We start from the raw sequence: 19370 nt of genomic DNA on the forward strand, positions 1-19370 counted from the left end.
GTGACTGGAGGCTGTTGCGTGACCCTGAGTGAGTCATGTGGCCTGTCCAGGGCCTTTACTTCTCCTCCCATCTGTATCTATTCAGTTGAAAATTCTTTCGAACAAGGCCTGTCACAGCATGTGTCTGTACAGCACCTCGGTCAGTCATGCTCCAGTCTCTAAAGGAACCACTGAGCACTAGCGTAATACAAATAACAACAACTGGACGGAGGCAGTTCCTTTCAGTAATGTTCTCTGCTCCCTTTTCATTTCAGCACAATAGGTATGAGTGACCTTCTATTGCCAGAAGCACCATTTGAATGAGACTCAGGCAAACGGAGCTGTACAAATATTCATGCAGATAGCTCTTTTGTAGCCACCTTGAAAGCCCTGTCCAAATTTGGGAGTCATCCAACCAGAGATCAGAAATAATATCATGTGCTATAGTACTCTGTGACCACAATTGGCATGTTGTCCTAACAGCAAATTATAAATAGGGACTCTTCAGAGGCATAACAGGGCAAGTCCACGCCCCAGGCAGTGGCAGAGCATGGGGCAGCTGCAGCAATGGCTATTTTGCATCCCACCACCACCACCAAAGAGGGCACCGGCAGCTGTTACCCCAGTCACTCCCCCATCAGTTACACTGCTGTGAATACTCAAAGCAATTGCAAAGGCAAGGAGTACATAAGGAGCCTCTAGACTGAAGTAACTACATAATGCATAATAATAATAAAAAAACAAGTCCTTTAATATTTTTGAATTGCTGACACTTATTAAGTCTGAAATCTGTTTGTGGATAACAGAATAAAGCACTAAATAATACAGTGCTTGCTATGAAGACCTCTCTCAGCTTTAGTAAAGATGTGAATAACTGTTGGTCATAGAAAGGAGTCTTTGTTAAGAACAGACTTAAACTCAGGAGTTACCTGACCAGCCCTGTGGAGCTTCCTGATCATGCTTCTGGGTTTTAAAATAAAAATATTCATTTACCTTGATATAGCACCTTTCATCTGAGGATCTCTAAGTGCTTTACACCTATTAATTCCCTTTGAGATAGGGATTTACAGTATATCTATACTACTATGGCATTACTGCTAATACAGTACAAAAATACTACCAGACATTTGAGCTACTCAGATGAAAGGAGCTATACACAAAGTATTATTTATTAGGGGGTTGACATAAAGGGCCTGTTTTTTCTTTTTAATGTTAGTGTCCCTTTTTGCCCCCGCATATTGTAAATACATACAGGTGCACCCATAATTGCTTGTGGCTGTAATTTATGCTGCTTGGGTATAATTGTATTTGATTTGCAGTCACAGTCAGGTACCCAGAGATGATTAAATGCCTGATTTAGTGGAGAAGAAAAGGAAACAAGGGTCCAATTAAAGCTGGCTGAAAATAGGCCCTTAAAGTAAAAATGGAGCGTGAGTCCACAAAATATGAACAAGACTGCAGAAATGCTGTAAACAGCCTGAGATGTGTTAAATGGAGCATGTGACCTATAACGTCTCTAAGAGTCCAGGCCAAGCTCTCTCTTCTGGACGCTCACTAAGCCGCTGTATTTGGGGACCATCATGTTGAACACATATGCATTAACCCTTCTGGATCTAGGCAATGTTCTCCCATTGCCTTTCGCTTGGTTTCTAGGCATACTTTGGGGATGCATATGCCTCTCTTGGAAACTGCGATCTGACTCAAGCCAGTGATGCCCAACCATTCACTCTCACAGGCTGGATGAATTGTGCAGGGTCAGTTCACAGGTCAGATCTGCTCTGTGGGCCCAATCCAGCAAACAGGGCTAGAATCTGATCTAGCATATGGGGCTGGGGCTGGGACCCAATCCATCTGATGCATGGGATCAGCCCAGATGGGGCCTAATTCAGCCACAACACAGGGCTGGGTTGGCCCGGCACTTGACCCCACCCCAACTTGCTAGATTGGTCCACATGCCAGATCATACCTGCAGCCCTGGCCTCATGCAGTGCCATGTCATCTGGCCACAGGGCTTAAAAATCTGGTGGCGGAGGAGTGGTGGCAGTGTTAATTGGACCCATGGGGTGCCCTGTGGGCCAGATAACAAGGCTCTGTTGACTGGATCTGGCCTGGGGGATGAAGGTTGAGCACCACTGGTCTAAGCTGTGTGACATGTTGTCTCCCCCAGATCACATAGTAGTTTAAGCACATACTACCTCAGTCTAACCTTGGGGGCACTGTAACTTGTAGTCTGCTTTCATGTGTTCAGTAAGTAGAAACATAGGCTTTACACAAAGGTTTCAACATTAATCACTCTTTACTTTGGATAGCATAAGGATTTTACAGAACTAGATAATAAAAACCTGTATGCCATTCTGTGTCTTAATTTCCTCACCTGCTGGTAGAGTTTACTTGGGTCTGTGTCATTTTTTTGAAGACTCCAAGCCCCCTCTCCTTTGAAACACAAAGTCTATTTTATCACTCTCAAACTCCCCAGGCCACCTTCCTTTAGCCTTGGCTTGTCCCAAAGTCAAACTTCCCTCTTCCCCCTAGAAGCTTGTGCCTCTGTTTTTCTATCAAGCCTCAAGCTTCCTGACCTGATACCTTTGTCTGTTCTTCTGTTTGAATCATAGAAAAATAGGACTAGAAGGAGCCTCAAGAGTTCATCTAGTTCAATCCACAGTTCCAGGCAGGATCTGCTCTTTCTAAACTTTTCTATTAGCTCCTCCCTGCAGGCAAATAAGGGGGAATTCCTGCTTTTCAGCTTCGGCATCCTTTTTAACCTACCCATTGTCGTGCCAGAGTGCAGCTGATAAAGTGAATGACTTCTTTGTTTTGGTTCTGTAGGTTCTTCTAGACGGGGATGATGACACTCCATAGGGACCTTGTCAGACCATGGCTGACTTAATACACATGGAGATACTCAATGATACAGCCATTCTGGACTTCAGCAAGGCCTTTGACACCGTCTCTCACCCCATCCTAATTAATAAACTAGGCGACTGTGGCATAGATGCCTACACGGTCAGATGGATTGCAGATTGGCTGAAGGGTCGCACTCAGAGGGTGGTGGTGGATGGATCATATTCGACTTGGGGGGAGGTGGGTAGTGGAGTCCCTCAGGGCTCGGTCCTGGGCCCTGCGCTGTTCAATTTCTTCATCAGCGATCTTGATGTTGGGGTGGAGAGCAACCTGTTTAAATTCGCTGATGACACCAAAATTTGGGGGGAGGTGAGCACGCTAGCAGGGAGAGAGAGATTGCAGAAGGATCTGGATAGGTTACAGGGGTGGGCAGACAGGAACAGGATGCGTTTCAATACGGACAAGTGCAGGGTGCTGCACTTGGGTAGTAGGAACCAGCAGCACACTTATACGATGGGGAGCTCCCTACTTGAGAGCACGGAGGCGGAAAGGGATCTTGGTGTCATTATTGACTCCAAGATGAACATGGGCCGACAATGCGAGGTCATGGTTGGCAGGGCTAACCGGACCTTGTCGTGCATCCACAGGTGCATCTCGAGTAGAGCCAGGGAGGTGATTCTCCCCCTCTATGCGACGCTGGTCAGGCTGCAGCTGGAGTATTGTGTCCAGTTCTGTGCGCCCCATTTCAGGAGGGATGTGGACAACATGGAGAGGGTCCAGAGGAGGGCCACCCGCATGATCCGGGGACAACAGGGCAGACCCTACAGTGAGAGACTGCGGGACTTGAACCTATTCAGCCTCCACAAGAGAAGGCTGAGGGGGGACCTGGTGACCGTCTATAAACTCACTAGGGGGAACCAGAAGGGTTTGGGGGAGACGCTGTTTCCCCTAGCCCCTGCTGGCATAACAAGGAATAATGGGCACAAGTTGATGGAGAGGAGGTACAGATTGGACATCCGAAAAAACTACTTCACAGTTAGGGCGGCTAGGAGCTGGAACCAACTTCCAAGGGAGGTGGTGCTGGCCCCTACCCTGGGGATCTTCAAGAAGAGGCTGGATACTTACCTGGCTGGACTCATTTGAGTCCCGTTTTTGTTTTTAGGGTGAGTGGTTTTGTTTGTTTGGGTTTTTTTTGTTTTTTTTTTTGGGTTGTTCTCCCGCCCTGGCGGGGGGGCGGGCTAGAAGATCTATTAGGTCCCTTCCGACCCTGAAACTATGAAACTATGAAACATTTCAGAAACCAGAATTCATAACATGAACATAAGCAGACTCCCTAAATCATTAAAGGGCAAGATTCAGAATTGGTATAAATCAATGTATTTATACCAGTGAGGTCAGTAGAGTTCTGCAGGTTTATACAGGCTCAAGATCTGTCCCCATAACTACCTCTTTTTCATATAATAATATCCAGTTTTTTGAACTGGGGCACAGTTTTGCCATGTATAAAATGAGACAGCTGAAGGATGATAAAGATGGCAGCTTAGTACTTTGTTGCCAAAAGGAATGTCATTTCAAGGAGAAATATGATATGTTCAGCTCAGGACATCTCTATGAAGAGGCGTCATGCTGGGGAGGTTACTAACATTAATTCTGGGTGTTTTTTTCCTCCTCTTTTGTAAAATAATTTAAGCTAATTACAGTTTGCAGAGTCTGACAAAAAGACATTGTAATCTTCAGAGTGGGTGTTCACAGGGGGCCTGATTCTGAAAGGTGCTAGGTGCCCTCAAATGCTACCAACTTTAATGACTGTTTTAGGCCATCCCAGCACCTGGCTGGATCAGATCCTTCCCTTCTCCAGGCTCCCTGTTTTAAAGCTGTAGCACAGCACCACACCCATGGCTTTTACAGTTGATAGAGGCTATCATCTAGCAGAAACTCCAGCTGAAGTAGCTGGAAATTACAGTTGGCAGCTTGCTCTTTGATTCTTAGTGTTTAAAATCACACTTGACAAATAGAGATTAATCTCCCTACTTAGCCAGTGTTGTGGCAAGGTGCAAGCATTGTCTCAGAGGAAGCAAATCCAAGTTCATATGTGGTCCAATATCATGTTACAGGCACAGCTCTGGTAGTCAGCTTCACAATCATTGTAACAACTCACTATCCAGTGGCTGATTCCACCTTCAGCATTTGCTTCTATGACAGGAGATATAGTCTGAGTTGCCACATCTGGATCCAGATGTGCATCTTTTTCCACCAAGTTTGCGGTGTTTGAGGCTGGCTCATAATTAACACCTATTAGTCTTTTTAGTTTGCTGCAAAATTCTGATCCAGCTGGGATTTGGATTCCAGCTCCATTTGGATTCTAGCTGCCCCCATCATAGTTTAAAGTGTCTGGGCACAGGACAATGGCTTGCCCTAGTAGGGAAGGAAGATGAAATTATAAATATTATCTCCAGAGCTGGGCTTAGTTGCAAGCTATATATAGTTATAGCTGTAGTTATTTTATGGGTTTTACTATACAACTGTAAGGATGTTTTCTATGCACTGCCCCTTTGAAAGGAAGGACATTCCACGTGCATTAGGTCAAATTATTACCAAGCAAGCTGTTACCAGGCCAATCATAAGTGCTGCGCACATTCATGAAAACTTTCCATTTGTTCTTTCTTTGATGCTTTATTTACAGTGAAACAAAACATCAAGCAGTGGTTATTCCTTTATGGAAAAACACAACAAGTAGAAACAGGAAAGCCTCATCAGATCCCCAAATCCATTCCCTGTCAGTGGGCACATCTCCATGAGATGCTTTAAAGTGCATTAGCTTAAATTTAAGGCACATTAGGGCTCACATCTATATGTGCACACCCTTAGTGCACTTCTAAAATGGCAATTTAGGCTATTCATGCCTAAATCTGATACCTGCAAATGCAGGTTTATGTAAATGTGTTTGTCAGTGTCCATGTCAGTGAACATCATGACAAATGTTCACTCAGGTGCTTAAATGTGGATTTAAGAGATGACCTTTAGCCACCCTGGTTTGAAAATGTTGGTGGATCCTTAGTTTTATACAGTCAGAATTTTAATATGCAGTTAGACATACTATTATTATTAAATCCATGAATTTCTATAGTCACTTATATAATATTATTACTAGTCTAGCAAATGGATACACAGGCTGATGGATAGAAAAGTAATTTCTTATTAGTTCAATATGATCCTCTGGTCAGTTAAGGGATCATGGTCATGCCACTGGTTAAAACACTCACAAAGTAAAGCATGCACAGAAGGCAAATAGGCTGGGTGTATAATAAACATCCCTTTCACCGCAAAGAAGTGACCAGCAATATCATCTCTTCTCCTGCCAAAAGAAAGTGTAGTTGGAACAGGTGCACTACATTAAACTTTGGCTCTCAGTTATTCATTCAGAACAGCAGCAAACAATTGCTCTCAGAGTGGAGAAATCTCTCTGTTCCAGAGATCACTTCAGATCTGAGCAAATAATACTTGATAAACTGTTTTGCCAGTGATATGATCATGTTTATTTTTACTCCCTTCATAGCTCAACCTGCCTGCATTTCACTCCGTGACTTTGGATCTCATTAGCTTATTGAGATGAGTGTCTGAATTCATTCCTTCTTTAACTCTAGGCTGTTGCCTGGTTAGTTAGAATTTTAATGTCTGCTGGAAGCCTGGTAGCTTATTATCATGCCTGTGAAATATAGGACATGTCCTTATGTTGTTTTCCACATTTCTGATTAATGGTATTACCATCCAAGGGCCAAAACCTGTCTCTTGATCAACCAGACTAGTCCTTAGTCCCATGACTAGAATCATCGCTGCCTGTACACATGCTGGTTCATGTTCTAAACACATCAAATTAATCAAGTCTGCTCTGTTCTCTAGTTAAAACACTCCAGCATGGCCTCACCATAACATGTACAAGCCTTGCAGGTATAAAAATGTCAACTGGTGTGCTTTAACTAAACCTCAATGAATGAGGTTTAGATAAAGCATCCTGAGGCCATTTTTAAACCTTTGGGGGCTTAATACATGTGATGGTGAGGTGTTTTAATTAGAGCGGCTCACAGGGAACTGCTCTAATTAAAACATGCTCTCCTACCCCTGGGCATGTGTATATGCAGTTTCAAATTTCAACTAATTTCTCAGGTGAGCAGGGGTTGTAGCTGGGTGGAAGTAGATCCTGTGTACCCCTTGTGCTAGATTTTTAGCAGGGGTGAATAAATTTCACCATAAATTTGAGTGAATTATTATGTTAGTAGAGCAGACAGAGATGAAGTGCTTCTATTATTGCTGCATTTTAGTTAGTATAAAATAATGCTGAACTATGTAAACCTTTTCTTTCTCCTTACATTTTGATTTATGTATCTTGCCATGTTGGTTATGAGGTTTGTGGAGGCCTTTTTAGTTTTCTGACATCTTAAGGCAAAGATAAGAGAAAATAACAATGCAAATCTTTATTTCTATGAATGTTTACCATCAAATATAGAACTAAGTAAATTGATTTGCAGGAACTGGGGGTGGGGCAAAGCAATTGAACAGAGAGTATTCTTAGTTCCCCATGCATACCCTGTATAACCTATCACCTGCACTTAATCAAACTGTGGGTGCTAGGTACATGTAATAGCCAGAAGCTCCTATGGAAGGAGATCTATTGGAAGCCCCGTGGAATGAGAACCTCTCAAGATCAGGTCCCTGACAAGTACACTTTGCAACCTAAAATACATATGTGCTCTTTTAGAACCTGGCCATGCCTAGAAGAGAACCGTACTACTAATCAGCACGTTTAAAGGAGGTTGGGATAGCAAGAGTCTATCAATGGTCTCCTTACCATGGAAGGGAATTGCTTTATGCTAGAGTTCTGCAAGACAAATTATGCTGTAGAGTATTTTATAGTAGGACTATATTGTACAGACCTGCAAGTCAGGAGTGCTTCACTGGAAATTTAACCTGCAAATTTTCAAACAATGGCATATAGACATCGTCGTCTTCTTCTTTTATTATATGGCTGATTTGGAGCAACAATTATAAATGCAGATTAAGGTCAGTTAACCAGTCTAATGCTCTTGAGGAAAGGGAATGTATCTCTACAGTGTCACCATCAAATTTGTACAGAGGGCAAAGTGTTGTTAAGTGGTCCATAGTTTGATCAGGGTCGCCACAGTCACATTCTGCAGAACTTCTAATATGAGGAGTTGCATATAGACATGACATGTCGCATATAGACATGATTTAAAATGATAGACATGTTGTATTTAGACATGACATAAAATGATGGAAATGAGGTTTATATTTCTCAAGCACTGGATCATCAAATCATATATCAAAGAGAGTAGTTTCAAATCGTCAGATTAGAAAAAAAATGAAATGGGATCAAAGTTGCTGCATACATTTCCATGCAAGGATTTTCAGGATAATTGTTGGCTTTTGGCTTTTTTTGTTACATAATAGCAATCTATCATGGCTTTGCATGCCACGTCTAACACTAATGCTAGTCCTATTGCTTCTTCCCCTTTCAGCTAATCCTATAATTATTTGCACTGTATAAAATCAGTCTGAAGTACCCACACACTTTGTGGATGCATCCCTCATGACTTCAAAGTAGCTTTATTCTGTTCAACACTTGGTAAAGACCGTTTCCACTTTAGTATGTAGTGTGACAGGTTAATGTGCATATGATAACTAGCTGAGATGACAAGTGGGTCTACAGATAGATGCTAACAAGCAGCAAATTATTCCTTATGAAATTAACAAGGCTTCTTTTTCTCCATAACTAAAAAATCAAAGCTGGCTTAAAGACTAAAGCAAGCAGAGTCACTTAGAAGGATTCTGTGACTGAATCATATAAACTGTGCAGAAGACAAACAGTTTATAAAACTTGAAAGAAACTTTCAGCATCCCCAAAGCTGTTTGAAAAGGACTTTCACTATCACCAAAAATAATAACTCTCCAGCCTTTCCACACTCTAAACCATGAGGAACATCATTTCTGCAGCTCAGACCTCCACCCCAATATACTTCCCACAAATTGGCACAAAATAGGATGGGCTCTTTTTCACATAAATAACATCCAGAATGTGGGTTTTTTTCTCACAGAGGAAGCCATCTGGAGTAAGATTTCCATGTTGCTAAGAAATTCAGAGCCAGTTTCTTATATTTCCAAGATACCCAGCATAACCAAACATCAAATCCACGCTAGTCAAGCTTCCCAAAGTCACAGCCATTGAGCAGTGGACTGCTACACCTAAAAGCCACCCAGAATAGACTTTTCACTAGTTAAAACCACCAGATCATATTACCTGCCATTTGTCTGGTAGGACTTGTGATAAACACATCTGCATTAGTCTTTCTTGGTAGAACAAAATTTATTAACTCAACTGCTCCAGGGCTTAATTTGGCATAATAGGTTTACCATTACTTGGAGACAAAAGGAATGGGCTCTTCACTCACACACGTATCACACAAGATGTTCTTTGATATCCACCTGTTAATCCTACTTTTGTATTCAGAACATCTTGCACCCAAACACCTCAACATGCTTCTAAGGGATTAGGAAAGCCTTCCAATTAATATATTTATCTCTTTAAAGTATGTCCACTGTCCAGAGGATAAATTAAGGTGCAGAGGAATTAAGTGATTTCCTTCAGCACACAGAAAATCTATGATAGAGGAAACACAGTAGATCAGGGATGTCAAACTAAGACCCACAGGGTGCGTTTACATGTTCATTAATGTGCCGTGGTTACAGTGTATTAAGTTTAGTGCTTGCAAAACCAAGTACTAAATCAATGCATAGTAACTGGCGCTACTGCACCAGTAGCACCGGTACATGGGTTTTTACAGATACTAACTGCACAATAGCCTAATAGTAGTATGCAGTAGCATGCAGTAGTATGCAGTAGTAGTAGCCTAATAGTGGTATGAAGTAGCATATTAGCATGGTTTTTGCCCAGCAGGCTACTGCGCAGTGTTATTAGGCTACTGCAGAGCTAGTGACTTATGTAGATGCACCCAGTTGGCTGGATCTGGGCTGTGGGGCATCCTGTGGCCCAGATCTGGACTGTGGACCACATGTATGACACCCCTGCACTAGAAGATACAGGAGTCCCAGTCATGACTTCCCTGGTCTAGCTTCAAGGTTACATTCTCTCTTATAAAGAGAGACTCAGTGCATGGGGATTGGTGGCCATTGCATAATTTTCTGATGTTATTTAAAATGTCCTGTCCTCCCTCTAAATCAAACTCATGTTCCACATTAAGCAAGTGAACTCTGTTCAGCTTCTTCTCTTGGTTCAGGTGTCTCCTTGGATAATAAGAATCCTAGATACTGGTAGCAGGGTGTAGGGACTTGTCTGCTTGATCTGTAATAAGACAAAGAACCAAGTTCCATTAATCTGGACTATATCATAGATTCATATAATAGTAGGGATGGAAGGGAACTCAGGAAGTCATCTAGTCCAGCTCCCTGCTGAATACCAGCTGATCGCTGAATAAACCATTCCAGCCAAATGTTTGTCTGACCTGCTCCAGGGATGGAGATTTCACAAACCATGTAGCCTGTTTCAGTGCTTACGGGTACTTAGAGTGAGACAGTTCTTCCTAATATCCCACCTAAATTTCCCTTGCTTTAGGAATTGTGGTCCATGGCTCCTTGTCCTGTCCTCTGCAGCCACAGAGAGTGGTCTGTCTATTCTAACTGCCCTTCAGGTATTTGAAGATTGTTATCAAGTCCCACCTCAATCTTCTATTCTCCAGACTAAATAATCCTAATTTGTTCACCCTTTTTTTCAACCTAAAACTATATTGTAAAATAATTTTTTAAGATACAGAAATTCCAAGAACACAGTGGGTGCATCTACACATGCGCTTTACTGCAGAGTAGAGTAATTAGCTCTGCAGTAAAGCATCAGGGTCTACACATGCTCTGGTATTAGGGTGCAGTAAACTAATTAACTCCAATATAGGATAGTACTGTCAGGGACAGTACTATCTTACAGCAGAGTACCTTACTGTGCTATAATGTACATGTAAACGGAGACCAGGGGCATACATTTCACCTGGTCAGCCCAGCCAGTGGGATCCTGCTCTGTCCCAGCTCTAATTGCTGCTGTCCTGGGTGCACATGTAGATGCTGCGCCTGGGAGCAGTTTGCTCCTGATTGAACTGCTCCAGAGTTTATTGCATCACATTAACTGCACGTGTAGATGCTCTCAGTGTATCATAGAATATTGTCCAAACCTTTCTGTGGTCTTAGAAAAGTCTAAGCATTCCTTCTGGTTTCATCAAGTTCTCTGCTGAACTCTCAGTGAACCACCACTGTATAATCATTTCATGTCCTAGAGCATCTCTCCCGTCACTGTGCCAGCTTAGTAATACTCTAATTCATTTAGGTTACTGCAGGCTTCATTCAGAGTGTCAGTTCAGGAAGCAGGAACGGGAACTTCACCAAAGTTGAGGTACTCTAAGGATAAACTACAAACATTTTCTCGAGTTAAACTTTAAAATCAGCCCTTGGGTTACCCCATGGTTCCTCAGTTCAGCAGTCTGCATTCGTCTCATCACAAGTGATAAGTGGCATTACAAGGAATACCACAGTCCTCAAGGATCCAGGGCATCATGGATAGATAAATAAAGGATTCTCAGATGATGACTCATAGAAAAACATCAGGAAGAGGCTGAGTCCATAATTAATTCTTGGGTACATGGACCCCATGTTAGTGCCCAAAGTCTCTCTGGTTATACATCACACCTCTCATGGTAAAATTATGTCCTGAGCCTGGCTGTTCCTAAGCTTTCCCACCAAAGCAGCCTTTGTTCTAATTCTTTCTCTCTAGAGAGTAATTCCTAACTCTTTTATCTCTTGAAGAGAGTTAACAAGCAGCTTTTGCCAATGAGTCACCAGGCCTCTAGACAGAGCTCTAATGACTGCTAACAGGTGTCAAGAAAACTGCTCCGAATAAGAAAACAACTATGCGGTTGCTGGAAAATTGGTGCAGTTTTTTTATAATGCAGCCAAGGCCTGTGCATGTGTATATTTCTTTGCATGTTGATTTCACTTTATTTTTTACCCAATCCTGTGAATGCTAAACAACTGATATCAACAGGAACTGATAGGTACTCAGCATCTCAAGGCCCGGGCGCACATAGTCAAAGTCAGGGTGACGACACCGCTGAAATTCCATACAGTACTACGTAGTTGATCTCGTTGCTTTTGGTATCACTTACTGGCCACAACCAGCCCCTTGTGTTATTAAGTACGTTTGTTTTATATTTGCATTGTTTGACACAGAACAACTATATACAGTATCTGGCACACTGTCATGTATAATCAAGAGATAATGTCAGTGGAATTGCATGTTGTCACAGGATAACAGTTTCCTGCTGCTAGAGAAATGCCAAAGTGAGGCCGAGGCATTTATGGAAAATAAACGTCAAGTCAAAACTGAGATGTTTATTTTAAAAACAAGAGACATGGATCTTGTGGCAGCATTCCTCTGTGTCTATATTCCTCTAATAACAGAGGTCTGGTGTAGATACAGTCAAACGACAGTTTCTCACTGGGACAGAACGGAGAGGGTGAAGTCTGATTGCTTTGTATAAAGACTTGTCAGGTTGTTTCTGATTTGCTTTTCTTCTATTCAGATTTTAGTGAAAATGTTTAGATAATCAACTTGAAATAGTTTATCAGATGCATGATGAGTTTACAAAGGGATTTACGGGGAGAGAAAAGAAGAGTAAGTGACAACAGACATGTTTAGTTTGTCTTTCATAAATCGTATCCTCCAGAGTAGTAAGACAGACAATAAGGGCCACAGGCCCAGGTCACTGAAATAGAAGGAAGTCTTTCCATTATTCATTGTGTGTAGGATCAGGCCCTAAAGGAAAAAACAATCTGTGCCTAAAATGACATCCTAGACTTCCTGATAACAGTTGGAGTTTTACTACTGATCCCAGTGAATGCATGATTGGGTCCACTGTGCAAAATATATATGTTAAAATACAAAATTACTAAAGCCTTGATTGTGCTATTCAGGCAGGACATCATGGGGCATAGACAGCCCCAGGTGGAGAAGTGAAATCATTCTACTCAAATCTATTGTACATTAGCATGTGGGCTTGGCATAAACTGTTCCTGTGTACTTCCTTGTGATTCTCACTACTTTAAAATTAGTTGTTTATCCATTTACAAAGCTCACAGTGGTCAGTTTTCCCGGCGAATGAACAAAGTGGAAGGTATTTAAGTTACTAGTTACCAAGGGGTGGGATGGGATGATGAGACAAGATGGGATGATATATATAAGAGATGGTAAATATTCAAGTAGTCCATCCTACAGACATTGGAGCTTATATGCATTTATTAGGGTTTTCTCAAACTTAAATATAAAGGTCTAATCCAGGGGTAGGCAATGTTTTTGGCCAGAGTGCAAAAAAACCCACGTCTACCTTGGAAGGTACCAGAGTGCTGACATGCCAGAAAAACAAAATGAGGGCGGGGGGTGTACATGGCAGGACACACCGCATATTAGTATATTTAATAATCATAAATGTTGCCTTTGTTGTTGTGTATTCCTTTTTTGTTGAGCATGTTGCAATGAGAGAGAAAAAAGAGACAAATAAGACAAAGAGGAGAGAGAGAGCGAGAGAGAAAGGAGAGCAGAGAACCAGATACACACACACGCACGCAGAGAACCATGTGCACAAACACAGAGAACCAGAACACACCCATAACAGACACATGCACACACACGTACAGAACCAGACACATGTGTGCACACACAGATGCACAGGACCAGACAGAGGCAGATGCACGGTCATGTGGAGCAGGGCTCCTGGGCCACTGGTGTGGAGCTAATGCCGGAGCCCAGAGCAGATGTTTGCAGCCTCCCAAATGCAGCCGGCCCAGGCTCTGGGTAGCTGCTGCCAATCACAGCAGGGCTTGCAGCCACCCAGCCACTTGCTGGGAGCATCCTGGGCTTTGTGGCTGGCAGCAGCTGCCTAGAGCCCAGGCTGGCGGTGGCATGCCGAGCAAAATGGCCTTGTGTGCTGCGCTCAGCACACGTGCCGGGGGTTGCTGACCCCTGGTCTGAGCAAAGAGAATTCTACTGCTTTCTTGGCAATCTAATAGATTTGACCTTCAGGAAACTGTTTCTGATAATCATACTGAACTTTCCTTTTCATCACATTATCTCTCATTAGGTCTCTTGGTATAATTCATCTATTCTAAATAATTCCTTTCCCACCCACTCTTTGGTATTTTTTTTTATCCTTCACATATTTATACATTAGGGAATTACAAGGTCATTGCTTAGTTAAAATAGTCTCCTTGTCTCTTCTCATATATTAATCCCAAGTTCCCTTTAATAGTTGATATTGATCTTCTCTGAACCTCATCTAATATATCATTATCTTTTCAATAGGGAAGTGCACAGACCTAAACATATTTCTCCTGATTTTGTGCTCACTTGCAGCAGAGAAGCCAGGAGCAAATCTATGCAAACCAATAGAGATATACTGTTGGAAACCTGGTGTAACTGGCTGCGTCTACACGAGACACTAACTGTGCAGTAGCATCATGTGGCAGGAAGCATGATGCACAGTCATCATCACAAAAAAGTCATTCCTTGGTGTGACTGCACAGAAACTCTGGTTACTACACAGTCGTTTAGTACTTGTTTATATACTGCAACTGTACATCCAGCATCTTGTGTAGACAGCCACTGAGAAGACTTGAATCAGGTCCATCATTACCAAGTCTTGTGATTTCCTTGGGGGTAGAGCTGTCCAGCAGATAATAATTTCATTCTGTGACAACCTTAAAGGATTCACAATTAAACCTTTAGAATATGTCCACAAAAGTAATTTTGCTGAAGAATCTTTTTTTTCTATAAAAACCTGAGCTGTCTTTTTAAGTTTGGTCCGTCTGTCTGTCTCTTTCTCTCTCCTTTTTTTTTCTCTTTGTCTCTCACTCTCTTTTTCTTTCTCTGCCGCCATTCAGAAGTGTCAGGACAGCCCTAAAAAAAACTTCCCCAGCAAAATCTTTGTTCGGCTTCCACAAAACCATGTGTTTAGACAAAAGTTCATTATGTCAAAATGTTCTGACCAGCTGTACCCACAAGTACTGGAATTTTGTTCATGGCTAGAGAAAGACTGGCAGGTGGGAATTTCGGCCCTCCTTGAGAGGAGGACACTGTTATTCTTAAGGGCTGTTATGGGACTCTGGGAGAGCCATTGGCTCCGACAGTTCTGGATCCTGCATGATCTGGAGACCTGGTTTGGATAAGCAGGGCTACAAATTCAGGAACAGAGAAGGGACAACAGAGGACTGGCTGGATGAAAAGGCAATCTGTCTCTCTTCCCAGTGAAAAGACACTTAGGCAGCTGTGCATACTGACATAGGTACTAGTTGAGGGTATTAACTTAAGAAGCTAGACCTACCAGACCATCCTCACAGGCTGTTTAGCGGGGGAAAGAACGAATCAATTAACGTGCTGAGGTCTGAGGGAGAGCTGGAAACCCGGCACCAACGGGCAGCCAGAGAGAGCTCCTGCAGCCAGCTGGGTTGGAAACACACTACTTAATACACTGGGAAATCTGGCAACAACACCCAGCAAGTCACTCAAAGTCCCACAACCTAGTCACTCCAAGCCTTTTCTTAGGTAAATCCACTAAAAGCCACAGATTGTCAGGACTAATCCTGCCATCACTGAGCTAAAACTTTTACTGGTTTAAATAGGTTCAGGATCAAGCCAATAAAGAGGATCTGCTCCTGCCCACCTCCATGGTGTGTATCATGCAAACTCACGCAGTGCGAACTTGAATCTAACATTCAGCATCTCTTTGCACTCCCTTAGCATTGCTTCTCTCTGTGCCGATGCAAATACCACACCCGTACTTCAGCCCCTTCTTCTCCCTCGGTTCCACCTTCCTATTTGTTTTACTTGTTGAGCAGTCAGCATTATGATACACACTTGTACACAACAAAGCCCTGATGCTGCAAGCCGCTGTCTGTGGGTAGTTATGTGCCTGCTCGAAGCCCCCTTGAAGTCTGTGGGACTCTGTATAGAGCAGCGCAAAGGATCTGGGTCTAAAACCCTACACAGAAGCCCTTGCAGTCCCTGACACATTCCAGCTCTGAAGTTTGTTTCAACTCAGCCTCTCCAGTGCAGTACGATTTGGAATTCCTTCTGGGTCCATCTGTTATCCTCTGTGGGTGTGTTGGATAACCAATCTATTCTAATTAGTATTGAAGCTTCTTGTTAAAAAAAACAATGACTTCCAGGAAAAAATAGATTACTGCTTCAATAAAAAATGTGACCTGGAGCACAGGCAGAAACAATCCATTTCAGACTTTGGAACTCACTCCTCTTGACCTGACATCCTTAAATAATTTGCACACAAAGCGGTGCTAGCAAAACCACATTCAAATGCACAAAAATCAGGAAACTTAGAGTTAAAGGTGATCTGCAGAGGTGTTGTTTGGAAGATGAGTTAACCCTACAGTTATCAGCTGCATGCACACAGGGATGCTCAGCAGATAAATTCTTCAGCTAACCTTTGGTTCTTCCTTTTTAGACAACCCCAAAGTCAGGCTGGTTCCAGCTCTGACAAGACATTGCAGAATTACGCCTGTTGTGACAGGAAAATTATTCTAGGCCTCCTGATTAATTATGTAGCCTTGGGCAATTCACTTAACTTCTCTGGCCCTTAAACTTCAAAGCTCCTTCAAAGACAGGGAGACAATCAAGGGGTTACAATCCCATGTTAATTTTATTAGGTAAAGACCTTAATTCAGTAAAAATACCCTGGGGATGACAGATGGATGGAAATGCAGGAAAAGTGTCCAAAGGCATGATTTGTACCCCTCACAACTGCCTGTGAGATCTTGGGCAAGTCACTAAAGGTTGGATTTTCTAAACTGTCCACGATCTTGAGATGTCTCCATTTTTTGAGAAGATCCAGCCAGCAGGACTTCAGGAAGCCCCTAAAATGATATACCTGATATGTTGAATACCTCTCTGTCCTGGCTTGTGTGGGCAACCAAGGCTTAGCTGTAGGATAAATTGTCTAATAACAAAATCTTTTGCAAGTCACATCTATAGTAGTTCACTGTAGAAGTCCACTCTTATCTGGCTCTGTGTTGGTTGCTTCTGGTAGAGACTCAGGACTGACAGACAGGATGGATTCCTGTTCCTGCAGGGATCACAGCTGAGGATTGACTGACAACCTCCTGACAAATATCGTCAGACCCTTTCCTTAGTTGGTTCAGCCACAATCCACACTATGCAGTGTTCACAGAGTTCTTCAAGGTGAGGAGCATCCACCTCTCCCTGTCCAAGAGAGTCACTTCATGCATTGGAGGGCTGAGCTCTCTAGGCTCAGACTTCTTCTTCTCATGTCTCTACATCACATTTAACCATTTTTTTACACATGCTTGTGCTTGTTTATTATACTTTGCAAGCTCTTTCATTGCACATGTGCCTTCAAGCAGTGGGCATTGCAGCAGGCATTGCCTAGTCTGAAGCTCTGTGACAGTCACAGGTGGTCGAACCAATGTTATAGCCCCACTTTTTCATTAGTTCCTGGGAACGTGCGACTCTGATACGTAGGCAGTTGAGACATCGCCACCTTTGCCACTGTTCATCAGCCCCCGAGGTAAGGACTCAGCTGCTGGAGTGTACATTTTTTCACTGTCAGCTATTTTCTTCAGCCTCTCGTTCCACATCTGTAGTTGTGTCTTATTGAGTGCGGCATCGAGAGTGTGGGCGCTGATGAGAAAGCTCCTGCATGACTTCAGACATTTGTGCGCTGTGGGATGGTCATACAGTGGGTGTCTCGCATCTTCAGTTTGCCTCGATCGTTCTATCCCACTGGCTCAGACTGGAAAAGATCAAGTAATGAAGCAAAGTTCACTAGGGAATAGTTTAAGCAGCAGGTCCAAACTGATGGAGCCTGTAATCAGGGTTAAACAAACAGTATGTAAATAAACACATAATTCACTCCGGGGTTGCAACCTTGTATACCGAGTCTGAACCTGGCAGGGAATGGTAAGGTCAATCCGGAACAATGACACAGCCTTTGCAGAATAAATATATGTGGGAAAAAAGGATTCCCTCTTATTGCTCCCAGCCAGTATGAGATGTGGTATTGATGTAAGCCCCAGGCATGGATGTAATCCTGTGATACTAAAAAGTAAAGGGGAGAGAACTCATTTTCATTTCTCTTTGCCAGTACAAAGGCAATTTAAAGTAAGAGTAAATAAGCCTTGCATCCATCTAAGGCCACGCCTGATAACAGAGCAGCGTGAAGGGCTGCACATGTAAATAAGAGTCAAGCCCATGTGTTTTAAGCCGTTTCAGTGGATGTAGCTGTGCAAAGGGCTGCAATCCTTGTACAGTCTCTTATGCAGCTATACCGGAGCAACACATTTACCGCACACGGAAACTTTTTATGGTTATTAACAAATGATAATGTTGCACCTCAAACGTCTGTAGCTATCGATGGGGTTTGGCCGGGGCGGGTAAAAGTTCTGAGCTGCACATTACGGCTGGGATAACAGGCACAGAAAGATTTGTCCCAAGCAAAGCCAGCAACAGAAGCCAAGTCCTCTGACTCCCAGCCTTAGGAATGACACAGTGGCTGAATCTGGAACCCCGGGGGAAGCCAGAACAAACAGGACTTGCGATGGGGAGATACGCAGGGCTTGGGAAGCACGGATCCATCCCCCACCAGGCAGCGTACACTTGCACAGTTGTCGATATTGCCTACGGGCCATAGCAACTGTTGCTGGCTTCCAATGCTGAGGTTTTAAATCCAGCACATGCAGCGAGATCCCCTGCCCCATCCCCGCGGGCTGTGGTGAGAGCGGCGGCCCCTGCCGCCTCTTGGTCACTTCTCCCTGCCGAGCAGCAGGGCTGGGGCAGGCCTGAAGCCCCCTTGATACATCTGTCTCCAGCAGGCGAACTTCTCCCTCCCTTCTCCTCCTTGCGTCTCGGCAAGGAAACAAATGCAGCTATTCGAGGAAGACGAAAGGCGCTCTGTTTTTAGTGCAGAATGTTACTTTCTGGCCCAATACGGCTGGCCACGTCACGGGCATCTCCATGCTCAAGGTACCCAGCAGGCAGACAAGGCTCTTCGGGTAAATCCAGTTATCTTCCATTAGACCAACTCAGTAGTTGGAACAACATTTTCTTAGCAAGCTTTCGGGTTTAAAAACCCTTTGTCCGGCTGAGGAAGTGTGCGCTCTTCCAGCAGGCATTAAACACCAGAATGGGCTTTCTGGGCTCGGAAATCAAACGCTAAAATGGGCTTTACCTGCTCATGTCCGCACAGCCTAAGACCTACAGAGGAGAAGAGCGCGACCCCGGCGCAGCGTTTAGGGGCCGTGATGCCAGCAGCTGCCCTGGGCCCTCGGCAAGCGAGCGGGGAGCCCCCAGGACGCCGGCCCTCCGCTCCCTCACCCCCAAGAAGGGCGTTTGTGGCCGGAAGCATTGCAATTAAGAACTTTTTTATTTTTATTTTTTTTTTTTTTGCACAAAT

The sequence above is a fragment of the Alligator sinensis genome, unplaced genomic scaffold, assembly GCF_000455745.1.
Source record: "Alligator sinensis unplaced genomic scaffold, ASM45574v1 scaffold1026_1, whole genome shotgun sequence".
NCBI classification, from domain to species: Eukaryota; Metazoa; Chordata; order Crocodylia; family Alligatoridae; genus Alligator; species Alligator sinensis.